This window comes from Mastigoproctus giganteus, chromosome 10, assembly GCF_048544385.1.
Source record: "Mastigoproctus giganteus isolate SK-2022 chromosome 10, ASM4854438v1, whole genome shotgun sequence".
In the NCBI taxonomy this organism is placed as follows: Eukaryota; Metazoa; Arthropoda; class Arachnida; order Uropygi; family Thelyphonidae; genus Mastigoproctus; species Mastigoproctus giganteus.
This window is the reverse complement of record NC_143584.1, coordinates 209,735,191-209,749,675: the sequence shown is the minus strand read 5'-3', so window position 1 is coordinate 209,749,675 and position 14,485 is coordinate 209,735,191. Positions and strand designations below refer to the sequence as shown.

General features: G+C 39.6%; 1 protein-coding gene across 1 annotated transcript in view; it reads right to left on the bottom strand.

Annotated features, from left to right (window-relative positions):
- The window catches only part of LOC150079836 (FGFR1 oncogene partner 2 homolog), a 44,013-nt gene extending 40,426 nt beyond the window's left edge, over positions 1 to 3,587 (bottom strand). The window contains exon 1 of the mRNA XM_090383465.1: positions 3,349 to 3,587. The gene's annotated coding sequence lies outside the window, so the exon portion shown is untranslated. The remainder of the gene's footprint in view (positions 1 to 3,348) is intronic.
- Positions 3,588 to 14,485: the final 10,898 nt, after the last annotated feature.

The following is a 14,485-nucleotide window of genomic DNA, read 5'->3' as shown; positions in this document are numbered from 1 at the left end:
TGATTTTGTTCTTGAGCGGGTCTCTCAACCTCAGGCGCGTATGCCGCAGTTTTCATCTTTAAACATATTGAGCGACTCGCATTGTTCGGACAGTTTCTTGATTTATTTTTAATATAGTTCATGTTCTAAAATATTTGCTCACAGAAATAAGTAGCATGTTGTACATGTGGGCTAAAAGTTAAAGAGCCGCAGTTACATGTTCAAAGAGCTGCATATTGCCGACCCCTGCCAAAATGTAATGAGGTTGTGTAATGTAAGAACTGAAGTTTGTCATGAAGGAGATGAATAACAGAACTCTCTCTGTAAAAAAAAAAAAAGGTTGAGTTACAGCTTAGAAAATATGAACAATGTTTTCTTCCAGAATTAAAAAATATCCAAAATTCCTCTGAGTGATATTAGCATTAGTAGAGGCATATAATGCAAGAAAGCAAGCTTATACAGCATCAGCCAAAAAAAAAAAAAAAAACCCCTTCACATTTCACCCATCTATTCAATCCAAATGTTTGCTAAGTTCTGCCTAGAATTTAAGTTATCAACTTCCACAATGACAGATAGAAGTTTGTTCCAGCAATCAACTACCCACTGGCTAAAGGCATATTTCCACACATCTACTCGACAACTGTCCTTCCTCAATTTCAGTTTATGCCCCTCAGGTTTGTAATCTGAGCAAGAGGAAGGATCCCATCAGCATCTGCTTGAAAATTCCTGTATATATATATATATATATATCATTGGCAAGACCCCATGACCTACTCTAGCAGCTTGTCTGCACTGTACAGAAAACTTCATATCTGAAGTTTCCTGAGCAGATATAGTCTTTAATGGCCTGAAACAGGAAAAGTATACCAGAAGTAACACTTCTATTTCATTCTTTATTGGCCATACTACCTGCAAAATGAATTCTGGCAGAAGTCCCAAATGAATTACCAGCTGATCTTAATACTTTAAAAGAATGCAAGTCAAATTATTTTAGCCTTTCTTTTAATATAAATTTTTGTGAGTTTAATTCTTGTCTTGAGAAAGAAAGACAAAATTAGCCTTCATTTTCTGCCCATCATTTCATATTAAAGTATATGGAATGGTGAGCCAATGTAATACATAACTTGTGTTACTTATATGGGAGAATGGTATTCCATTATGAGAAAATAGTTATGATTTTTACTATCAACATCATAACTTTATTCACATTTCTAGATAATCAATATCCTACTGTAAATGAGATATTAAATATTATTTTTAATGTTAATTCATCCATACTTTCATTTTTAATAATAATTATTCTTCTATATAAAGTTTGTTTGTTTGTTATTTGGTTTTTAGGAGCATTAGCAACTAAGGCCATATTGCTCCGGGAATATGCTGTGGTCATTCCCTGACCTTTCCGCATCCTCCGTATTTGGTGGTGACGGGCTCGAACCCCGGTCTAATCAAGAAGCGTGTGCTACGCACAGCTGCTCCTTCCCATCTGGCTACTCTATATAAAGTGGTAACGTATATTGCCTGCTACTTTATTAGAACCATGGAGATTTGTTTTAAGAAAACAATATCTGTAAAAATATGTAAATCGAAGAGGTCATATGGTGTGATGCAAGAAAGTGCTGCAAAGCCATATGACCCGGTTGCATCCAAATCTTTTAATGCAGGAACCTCACGTAGTATCAGTATTCACACTACCCAAACAAACCTACAAAGAATGCACCAGCACAGGAGACTTTCACAGAAGCAACTGATCTCAGACACCAATCAGAAAATATGGCTGCATTGCTGACCATAGAGCAAAGGGCGGATGTATGTCATGTGGTCCAATAAGCCCCAATTTTTTGCTTTTCAGCACTGACAGTAAAGTGTACACATAGAGGAAGGAATAAAAGGCACCGGAGCCACTTTGTTGTGTACTAACAATACAGGCTGTTGGAAGTGTAAAGTTATGAGGCAGTTTTCACGGCATACTTTTGATATCTTTACCTTGCAAGAAGGCTCCACAAATGCCTGAGCTTATTTGAACATCATTGTGATGTCATATATACACCCAGCAATGGTACTTTCAAGATGGCACTGCAACCATCTAACATGCAAAATGTGCAAACACATGGTTTCAGATACCTGAAGAAGACTTCAAGCATCTGAACTGGCCAGCCCAATCCCACAGAATATCTGTGGGACAAACTGGAAAAGCATATTTATCAACACAGTTTTCTGCTCACATCACTCCAAGATTGGAGGTCAGTTTTGTTACATGACTGCTATAATATTCCTTGTACTATTTTTCAACACCTTGTTGACTTCATGCCACATCATTTCAGAGTATTGATTCGGGCAGTTCATCATGCTATTAGATCATATATATTTTTTTATTTTTTTTTTTTTAAGAAAACACCAATTTTCTTTGTCTTATGTCTCTGTTGTTGTTAGCATTAGTAGAGGCATATGATTCAAGAAAGCAAGCTTATACAGCATCAGCCAAAAAAAAAAAAAAACTTCCCATTTCACCCATCCATTTACTAAATGTTTCTGGGCTTTTAAGGAAAAATGACAAAGGGCAAACTGCTTGAAATCAAATCGTAAGAAAGAGAGAGAGATAATGAATAATTAGTTATACAATATTTTAATGCATAATGCAAACTAGTTAATTTGAAAACTGTGAGTCAGGTGCCTGTGGATCCATAACTAGAAATAGGGACCAAGTGCCGGAATTCAATTATAATCCATCCATCCTGTCCAATAAGAGACAAAACAAATTAGACTCATTATGACTAATACTCAGCATCCCACTCCCAACTAGTATTTTGTGAGTCATTTAATTTCAAATGATAACGATATCATAAGAGGTAAACGAAAAGTTATTGCATGCATAGCAAAGAAAATGTAAACAAGCAGTGCGGAAAAGAAACAATGGGAATTACACTAGTCATTATAGTCATTCAACGTCATATTTCGAGAAATTATGCTAAAGTTTTGTAATAAACTAAAAGGAAAAAGATCAAATGCGATTCTAGTCACATAACAATAGCCTTTGTAAGCTGATATATTTGAATATATCAAAATGGTATATTAGCAGCATTAGTAGAGAGAGGCATATGATGCAAGAAAACAAGCTTATATAGCATCAGCCAAAAAAAAAAAAAAAACAACCCTTCCCATTTCACCCATCCATTCACTCCAAGTGTTTGTCTAGTTCTGGCTTGAACTTATTGGACTCAGCAATGAAAATCCTTTAGCTGATCCTGTGGATTTTAATTTCATAACATCTCTGCCTGCCAACGTTTTACTTTGTACTTCTCAATCCAGAATACCCTATAACAAATTTCATTTTTAGGTTATTTTCATTTTGTTTCAGTTGAATCCTACCTGATTTAATACTTCAGCTGCTCAAAATCGCACATATTAATAAATTAAAAGATCTTATGTAAATGTACAGTGCTCTGACCAGACGAGCCATTCCAATACAAAAGAGAAAAACATCAAAATAGCCAGTTATGTTTAAACTCTGATGATGATGAAAGAGATAACAGCTGTCACAAATGCTGGCATTGAACACCTGTCAAACCTATGTAATCTTCTTTATATATTCAAATTTCATTTATTATCCCATGTTCATTTGTTTCTAACTGTCTGCACGGATATGCTATTTTCTTCACTAACGAAACTAGCGACGCTTTTGTAAATAACAACACTCCACAATTCAAAGAACGAAAAAAAAAAATAAATAAAAATAAATCATAATCATTTCAGAAACACACCCACAACTTCACCTTCATAGGTTACTTATCTGCTCACACCTCCCAGGACGACTCATAGCATCAATAAATTTAATATTTATGTAAAAAAGATCAATAAAGGATGGCAATAAACCGATGGATGCGTAAATTCATCACATCAAATTGACTGAAGTGAAAATCACCGAGTAATTAAAATAAATCAACTTAAAAACTAGCAGTTTTAAAAATCCTTGGATTGCCGCTGTTTCAAATGTTAGTATACAGGTGTGCAAAATTTAAGAACCGGTCAGGTTTTCACCTGTAGCTTCTCACGGGAGTAGCCTGGATATTGGAAAAGCATACCAAAGGAACCTCGTGAGGTACAGAAATGATGAAGGAAACAACACCGACACAACAGAAATAAAACGGTACAGAGGGACTTTATTCAAAAACGGCAACATAGCACTAGCTGTCATAATACAGATGCATCACTGCAAAAGATGGAACAAAGGGAAGAGGTGATCCTCGGTAAGAGATATGGCCACCCTAATGTCGATGCAGGATTTACACCGCCTGTCAATACTTAGAACAATGTTGTTGATAAGATCTTGAGGTAGCGATGTTACCGAAAGATCTTATCAACATTAGCATTAGCATTAGCATTAGTAGAGGCATATGATGCAAGAAAGCAAGCTTATTCAGCATCAGCCAAAAAAAAAAAAAAACACACACACACACCACTCCCATTTCACCCCTCCGTTCGTTCGAAATACCTGTCCAGTTCAGCCTTAAATTTGTTTAGGCTATCAACTTCAACAACAAGTGATGGAAGTCGGTTCCACCAACCAACCACCAGCTGGCCAAAGGCAAATTTCCGCATATCTATCCGACATCCGTCCTTCCTCAATTTGAATTTATGCCCTCTGAGGTGATTATTCTGAGCAAGATGAAGAATCCCATTGGCATTGAGCATGCTCAAACCATTCAAAGCCTTATACACCTCTATCAGATCTGCTCGCCGGTGCCTAGTCTCCAGACTCTGTAATTTGCAAAACTTAAGCCTTTCTTCGTAAGAGCAACCCTTTATTCCATTCACTAATCTTGTTGCCCTTCTCTGTACCCGTTCCAGCAGCTCTACATCCTTCTTGAAATGAGGCCTCCAGACCTGTATACAGTACTCAAGATGTGACCTAACCATTGCCTTATACAAGGGAATAATCACCTCCTTATCCCTGCTAGAAAAATTCCTGTATATCATTGACAAGACACCATGAGCTACTCTTGCAGCTCATCTGCACTGCTCAGAGAACTTCATATCTGCCTGCACATTTACCCCCAGGTCCTTTTCATTCTCCACCACTGTCAGTGTAGTACCGCACAGTTGATACGTTGCTCTGGGGTTACTGTTTCCCATATGTAGTACTTTACATTTGTCAATGTTAAACTTCATTTGCCACCTCTCAGCCCATCTGCTCAACCTTTCCAGATCCTGTTGCAGCAGCATAGCATCAGTAGTGTCCTTAACAACCCTGCCAACCTTTGTATCATCTGCAAACTTGGACATTAAACTTCCTATACCATCATCAATATCATTCATAAACACCGAAAACAACAACGGACCCAACACTGAACCCTGAGGAACTCCACTAATGACATTAGTCCACGTTGAGCAGTGTCCATTGATTACCACTCTCTGTCTTCTGCCACTCAACCATCCCCTTATCCATAGCAGCAATTTGCCTCCAATGCCACACTGCTCCAATTTGTGCAGCAGTCTTCCATGTGCAACAGTATCAAAAACCTTTCTAAGATCCAAATATATAATATCCAAGTTATTCCCTGCATCCAGTTCTTTTGTGACTACATCATAGTATCCAATCAAACTGGTCAGGCAAGACCTGCCTTAACAAAACGATGCTGCGTCTGAGCTATAACTGAATTCTTGTCTAGATGATCCTGCAGTGCTTCTTTAACCAGTGCCTCCATTAATTTACCTGGAACAGAAGTTAAACTAACAGGTCTATAATTACTTGTGTCAGCCTTTGATCCTCCTTTGTGAATTGGGGTTACATTTGCACATCTCCAGTCTATGGGTACCTCCCCTGAGTCCAAGGAAGCTCTCATAATTATGGCTAGGGGTTTGCTTACTTCCTTTGCTGCCTCCTTTAATATAACTGGATAGATCCCATCCACCCCAGGTGCCTTTTTTATGTTTATCCTCAACAATCTCTCCTCCAATTTCCTCTCTGTTATTACAAACTCATCTAGCTCACTGCCAACGTTTACTTTACCTACGTCATTCTCCTTCCTGAATAACTCCTCATGCGTGAATGTAGATGCAAAATACTCGTTTAGATTGTTAGGCACCTGAGCAGGATCCTCAACTGTTGAACCATCAATATCCAGTGGACCAATCTGATTCATCCCTTTCCTTCTTGAGTTTAAATAGGTAAAGAACTCTTTTCTGTTTTTCTTTGCATCCTTTGCCAAGGATTTTTCGTAGTCTGCCTTTGCCTGCCTAATCTTCTTTGTGACTTGGTTACAGACCAACTTATATCTATCATAGGCTTCCATGTCACCCATTAATTTGTATGTATTCCATGCATTTTTCTTCTCTGCCACATGTCTCATTAGTTCATCTGACAACCATTTAGGCCTAAACCTTGAACAATATTTCTTAGTTGGTATGTAAAGCCTGGTAGCTTCCAAGATTAGTTCCTTGAATGCTTCCCATTTTGAGTTTGCTGTTGGTAACATCATCAGTCGGTCCCACTGTATAGAATTTAAATACTGTCTCAGACCATCATAGTCGCCTTTACGAAAACAAAAACCCTTCCCTTTACCTCTGATGGTAGTTACCTCCTTGAGTAAATCCCACTTCAACACACTGTGATAACTGCCATCTAGTGGTTCATTTATCTGCAGATTCTTAATGCATGAAGAATCACTACTGAAAATCAGATCAAGAGTATTGCTTCCTCTTTTTGCCGCACGAACATGTTGATGTAGAAAACAATCATCCAATAAATCCACAAAAGCCTTGCTAGTGTGTGAGTGACCAACCCACAAATTCCAGTCAATATCTGAGAAATTAAAATCCCCCATTATAAGACTCTCTGATTTACTGGCCCACTCTATTTCCCTGTACAATATCTTATTATACTCATCAGAGTCATTAGGCCTATAGCACACTCCTACTCTCAATTTTGATTTCCCTATGCTTATGTCACACCAAACTGACTCGACACTGCCCTGTCCATCGATGTGGACTGGCTTCACTTCCTTGGATTTTATGTGTTTCTTAACTAATAGCATAATCCCTCTTCCCCTCCTGTCTTGTCTATCCTTTCTATACACATTGTATTCCCCAAATTCCAGTTCCGCATTCCTTATATCTGTGTGACACCACGTCTCTGATATCCCAACAATATCTGCCTTTGATATTTTGAGCAATACCTCAAATTCATCAAATTTATTTTCTAAACTCCTAGCATTGGTGTACACGCAAGTATACATGCACCTGTTTCTATTCTTAGCTACCCGAACACAACCCATGTGTTTACTTGTACCGCAATGACTCCCAGCACTCTCTGAAATATCGTGCATCTTGTTTTTCAGGCTTCTGCTCATTTCAATAGAAGCAGTGAAAGAATCACTTCCACCTCTGCCAGTGGTTACTGTTAATTTATTAGTCCTTGTATCCCCCCCAACTAGCAGTTTTCTGACCCTCCTAACATTGCCTCGACAGAATCAGCAAAAATTCTTGCACCCTTTCTATTTAAGTGTATCCCATCCCTGTAGCATTAACAACATTAGATCGGCAGAACGGGCAGACCAATCCATACGAACAATGTCCTCACTTTCAAAAAGCATGTCAACAGCTCCAGTGCGATGCGATGTGGCGTTATCATCCATAAACACGAACTCGGGGCCAATGGCACCTCGGAATAGACGAACATGGGGAAGGATTACCTCAGTAGAGTAGCATGCACCGGTTACAGCACCGCCTTCCATTATCTGGAGTTGTGTACGTACAAACAAGATAACGCATACCCAGACGAGAACACCTCGACCGCCATATCGATCCCTTTCAGTGATATTTGCGGGATGATACCGTGTGCCAACCTCTCACCAATGGCAAATTTCTGCACATCTATTCTACAACTATCTTTCCTCCATTTGAATTTATGCACACTCTGGTTCGTGATCTGAGCAAGCGGAAGAATCCCATCAGAATTAAACGTGCTCAACCCATTCAAAACCTTAGACACCTCAATCAGATCACCTCGCAGGTGCCTAGTCTCCAGCCACTGCAATTTGAAGAGCTTAAGCCTCTCTTGGTAAGAGGATCCCTTCATTCCCCTCACCAATCTTGTTGCCCTTCCCTGTACACGCGCAAGCAATTCAACATCCTTCTTAAAATGTGGCCTCCAGACCTGTATGCAGCAATCAAGGCATGGCCTGACCATTGCCTTATACAAAGGAATAATCACCTCCTTTTCCCTGCTAGCAAAATTCCTGTATATCTTACAGCAATTTTGGAATTCCTGTATATCACAATTGCTCCGAGTTCTTTTTCATTTTCTCCCACCCTAAGTGTGGTACTACACAGTCGGTACGTTTCTCTGGGGTTACTTCTACCCATATGCAGTACTTTGCATTTTTCAATGTTGAACTTCAGTTGCCACTTCTCAGCCCATCTGCCAAAATTTCGAGATCCTGTTGCAGTAGCACACTGCCATTACTGTCATTAGCAACCATACCAACCTTTGTATCATCTGAAAACTTCGACACTAAGCCTGATATGCCTTCATCAATATTATTGAATAATATACAAAACAACAGTGGGCCCAACACCGAACCCTGTGGGACTCCACTAATAACATTAGTCCACAAAGAGCAGTATCCATTGATTACCACTATCTGTCTTTTCCTATTAACCATCCTTTTATCCGTTGTAGCAACTTACCCTTAATACCAGACAACTCAAATATGTATATAGATCGCTGAAGAACTGTTGTGGCCACTAACAAATTCGTCCAACTGAGACTGCTCCGTGTATATTGTCTGTAAATTGCATGTGTGCTGTGGTCGATTTTCTGTTTGCTGGACGAAAAATCCGAGTTTCCCGGAGAAAAAACTATATTACTCTTACCTAAGACCGACTAACTCAGCCATGATTTGAAAAAGGTACCTCGTGCCTTTTTTATAGGGGCACCTCGAAGTAACCTCATAAAAATTCCTCTCGTCATTGACGGTACTCGAACACTGGTCTTTTTCACCTGATGTAGGAGAGGACGGCGATTCTACCAACTGTTCTACTCACGAGGGCAAATATTAGTAGTAATATTAATATTAGCAGTGGCAAATACCAATACTAACGTAATTCAAGTATCAATGTCATTTCTCCAGTTTCATATCTCCAGAATCATCTCTCCAGAATCATCTCCCCAGAATCATCTCTCCAGGTAACTAATGCTTCTGGGTAGCCAAGAGGCCAGGACAGAACAGAACAACACACACACACACACACACACACACACACACACACACACACACACACACACACACTAAAGCCAAACTAGACACATTTCTGGCCCTTTTGCAGTTGATTCTGTTCTTCACAGCGATACCAGGCGGAGTTGAACAAACTCTCTAGGTGTCGCCCTTACATATACACAGGTTTAAGTATGAAGCAAGGAAGAAAATATATACAGCATCAACAAGGAAAAAAAACTCATCAAACTCCATCAATTATAACAATTTGTCTAATGCTTCCTCAAACTTATTAGCATTCGCAAAGGCACATGATGGAAGAAAGCAAGCTTATATAGCATCAGCCAAAAAAAAAAAAAAAAAAAAGAAAACCTCTATTTCAACCATCCACTCATTCCAAATGTTGACAAGTTCTGCCTTGAATGAATTTAAGCTATCAACTTCTACAACGACAGATGGAAGTTGGTTCCGGAAATCAACAACACGCTGGCTAAAGCCAAACTTCCAAACATCTATCCTACAACTGTCTTTCCTCAAGTTGCATTTATGCACCCTCAGGCGATTATTCTGAGAAAGAGGAAGACTCCCATCAGGACTGATGGGAGTCTCAAAGCATGCTCAAAGCATTCAAGGCTTTATATACCTCAATCAGATCACTTCGCAGATGCCTAGTCTCCAGACACTGTAATTTCCAAAACTTAACCTTTTCTTTCTAAGTGCAACCCTTAGGTTAATTTCGTTGCCCTTCTCTGCACTCGTTCCAGCAGCTCTACATCCATAAAATGAGGTCTCTACACATGTATACAGTACTCAACGTGTGGCCTGACCATTGCCTAATACAAGGGGATAATCACCTCCTTATCCCTGCTAGAAAAATTTCTGTATATCATTGACAAGACACCATGAGCTACTCTTGCAGGCCATCAGAAAACTTCATATCTGCCTGCACAATCACGCCCAGGTCCTTTTCATTCTCTACCACTGTCAGTGTGATACCACAGAGTTGATACGTTACTCTGGGATTACTTGATCCCATATGTAGTACTTTACATTTGTCAATGTTAAACTCCATTTGCCACCTCTCAGCCCATCTACTCAACTTCCGAGATCCTGTTGCGGCAGTGTACTGTCATTAGTGTCATTCGTATCGTCTGCAAACTTGGACATTAAGCCTGATATACCATCATCAATATCATTTATAAATACAGAAAACGACAATGGACCCAACACCGAACTCTGAGGGACTCCACTGATAACATTAGTCCACAAACAGCAGTCTACATTGATTACCACTCCTGTCTTCTCCCACTCAACCATCCCTTTATTAATAGCAGCAATTTGCCTCCAAAGCCACACTGCTCCAATTTGTGCAGCAGTCTTCCATGTGCAACAGTATCAAAAGCTTTTTTAAGTTCCAAATAAATGATATAAAAGTTATTCTTTGCATCCAGTTCCTTTGTGACTACATCATACTATTCAATCAAATTAGTCAGTAAAGACTTCCCCTTAACAAACCCATGCTGTGTCCGAGGTATAACTGAAGTCTTGCCTAGATGATTCTGCAATGCTTCTTTAATCAGTGCCTCCATTAATTTCCCTGGAACAGAAGTTAAACTAACAGGTCTGTAATTATCTGTGTCTCCCTTTGATCCTCCTCTGTGGATTGGGGTCACATTTGCACGGCTCCAGTCTATGGGTGCCTCCCCTGAGTCCAGGTAAACTCTCATAATAATGGCTAATGGTTTGCTTACTTCCTTTAATATAACTGGATAGATTCTATCCACCCCAGGTGCCTTTCTTCTGTTTATCTTCAACAATTTCTCCTCCACTTTACTCTCAGTTATTACAAGATTATCTAACTTACTGCCAGAGTTGAATACGCCTCAGGCATTCCCCTCCCTTAAAAATTCCTCATGTGTGAATGTCAATGCAAAATATTAATTTAGTTTCTTAGCTACCTCAGCATGATCATCAACAGTTGAACCATCAATATCAAGTGGACCAATTTGATTCATCCCCTTCCTTCTAGAGTTTACATAAGTAAAGAACTCTTTTCTGTTTTTCTTTGCATCCTTTGCCAAAATTTCTCGCAATCTAACTTCGCTTGCCTAACCTCCTTTGTAACTTGGTTACAGACCAGCTTTTATCTACCATAGGCTTCTGTGTCACATGTTAATTTATATATATCCGATGAATTTTTCTTCTCTGTCACATGTCTAACTAGTTCAACTGACTTCCATTTAGTCCTAAATCTTGAACAATATTTCTTTGTTGGTATGAAAAGCCTAGTTGCTTCCAAGATTAATTCTTTGAAAGCTTCCTATTTTGAATTTGCTGTTGGTAATATCATTAGTTGGTTCCACCGTATAGAATTTAAATTCTGTCTCAGACCACGGTAGTCACCTTTAAGAAAGCAAAAACCCTTCTCTTTACCCTTGATGGTACTTACGTCTTTGAGTAAATCCCACTTGAGCAGACTGTGATCACTGCGACCTAGTGGTTCCTTTATCTGCAGATTCTTGGTGCATGAAGAATCACTACTGATAATCAGATCAAGAATATTACTCCCTCTAATTGCCTCCCGAATATTCTGCTGTAGAAAACAATCATCCAATAAATCAACAAAAGCCTTTTTAATGTGTAAGTGACCAACCCACAAATTCCAGTCAATATCCAGGAAATTAAAATCCCCCATTATAAGACACTCTAATTTACTGGCCCACTCTATTTCTCTGCACAATTGCTCATTATACTCATCAGATTCATTAGGCCTATAACACACACCTAGTCTCATTTTTCCTTTCCCAGTGCTTAGGTCACACCAAAGAGACTCAACATTGCATTATCCACTCACATGAGTTGGATGCACTTCCTTAGATTTTATGTGTTTCTTAACTAACAGCATAACCCTCTCCTCCTTTCCTGTCCTGTCTATCCTTTCTGTACACATTGTACTCCCCAAATTCCAATTCTGCACTGCTTATGTCTGTGTGACACCATGTCTTTGATATCCCAACAATATCTGCCTTTGATGCCTTGACTAGCACTTCAAGCTCAACGAATTTATTAACTATACTCCTAGCATTGGTGTACATGCAAGTATGCATGCACCTGTTTCCCTTACACTTAGTTACCCTGACACAGCCCATGTATTTATTGGTTCCACTATGACTCCCGGCAGTCCTGGAAATTCCCATTGCCTTATTTTCCAGGCTGCTGCTCAATTGCATTTCAATAGAAGTAGTGCAAGAATCACTTTTACCTCTGCCAGAGGCTACTGTTAATCTATATGAGCTCTTATCTCTGTCTTTCCCCCATCTTTCAGTCTACCTTTCCCGTCTCTACCTTATAACCAGCGTCCGAACCATCTCTAAATTGCCTGAGCGCCCTACACCGGAAAACTTAATAACAACATCAAATCGTATAACCAGTCATCCTTTTGGCTGACCCTATCTGTAGCGGTTTTTTTTTTTTTTTTTTTCGGTCCTAGCCACTGAAATTTCTGGAAATTAGGCGGCAGGACCTGCCAGAGTAAATAACTATAATACTGGTGTACCTGGTCTGCTTCCACGGGGTAGAGTGTGGACAAAGTTAGAACCCATTAGGGGCCCAGCAGCTAAATGGCCAGAGGAACAACGGTACACGACACTACACATATACAAAATCCATAAACTTTTAAACCTGTGGCATTGACAGTGTTCTGTTTCACACCCACAATGTATACTACGCGGAGATGGAGGAACCCCTGGTGCCGTTTGACACTAAGCACACTCTGCACTCTACTATCCCCCCAAACTAGCAGTTTTCGGACCCACCTAACTCTGCCTTGATAGCATCAGCAAATATTCTTGCACCCTTTCTATTTAAGTGTATCCCATCCCTGTAGAAGCAGTCTCTCCTGTTAACAAGCACAGACCAGGCTCAGAAAAATTCTACCCCTTGAGCCTTGCACAATCTCTCCAGGGCAGAATTGATCGACAAGGCTCTCATCATCATATGCTCCCTCCTATCGTGTCTGGGCAGAATTGCAGACACTTTCAAGTTCAACCCTAACTCACGGCTTTTTTTCGGCATTGTCTTGTACTTGTTAAGTAATTCTGCCGGTCTCCTACTCTTAATATCAAATTCAACCCTAACTCACGGCTTTTTTCAGCATTGTCTTGTACTTGTTAAGTAATTCTGCCCGTCTCCTACTCTAAATATCATTAGTGCCAACGTGTACAACAATATCACCCTTTGTGCCCTTAAAGGATGATATCTGCCCTACAACGTCATCAACCTTTGCCCCTGGCAGACATATCCTAGTCCTGTTCCATTTATCCTTTTTGCGCAATGTGTTCCCCGTTTCCCTGACAATAGAGTTACCTACAACAACTAGTTCCTTTGGTACCAGCGCATTCTGCCTTGGGGGTTGCCGCTGTGTTGCGTGATGTTCAAGTTCAAGCTCTGGCATTGATGTGGGCAGCTGAGAGATTGATGGGCCCCTCAATTTAAATCCTTCGCGGGCATCCACCCTGTCCTTCAAGCTCTCATATAAGCCCATAACAATGCCGAGTTGGCGCCTGATTTCCACGCACTCCTTACATCGCGCCCACACGAAGACATTCCCCTTGACAATATCATGTCCCGTTCCTGATTGTCCACAAATGTCAAACAAGCAGTGCATTTCAATAGACTGTGATTCAGAGGACAACCGCCCCCCCAACCCAGTTCTCCCCTGAGCCACAGCACTTCCACTAGTTTGAGCCTTTTGCTTTGCTGCTCTGGTCTGAGTCATTATTCAAATTATCCATTTCCACAACACCAGATACAACTTCGTTCCAATAACGATTACTCTCTGGCTGCAAGCAGATTTTCGCACATCTCCAGCAGCCGTTGTTTTTTAATTTAAGGTTATGGCTCTTTCTTTATTTTGTCGGATAAAGGGTAAGGATGTCATTACTAAATAGTAATATTTAATATTAGTGATGAAAAAAAGCAACCTTATAAATCACAAAAAAAAAAAAAAAAAAACTTGTCCCATATCACTCGTCAATACACTATAATAGTTTGTCTAGTTCTTTTTTGAATTAATTCAAACTATCCACTTCTACCACTACGTCACATGGAACTTTGTTCCAAAAACCAGATACCCACTGGCTACAGGAAAATTTCTCCACGTCTACTCTACAACCACCCTTCCTCAATTACAATTTAATATTAATATTGGTATTAGTAGTGGGAAATGATGCAAGAAAGCAAACTTATACAGAATCATAAATAAATATAAAAAAAATTACCCTACCCATTCA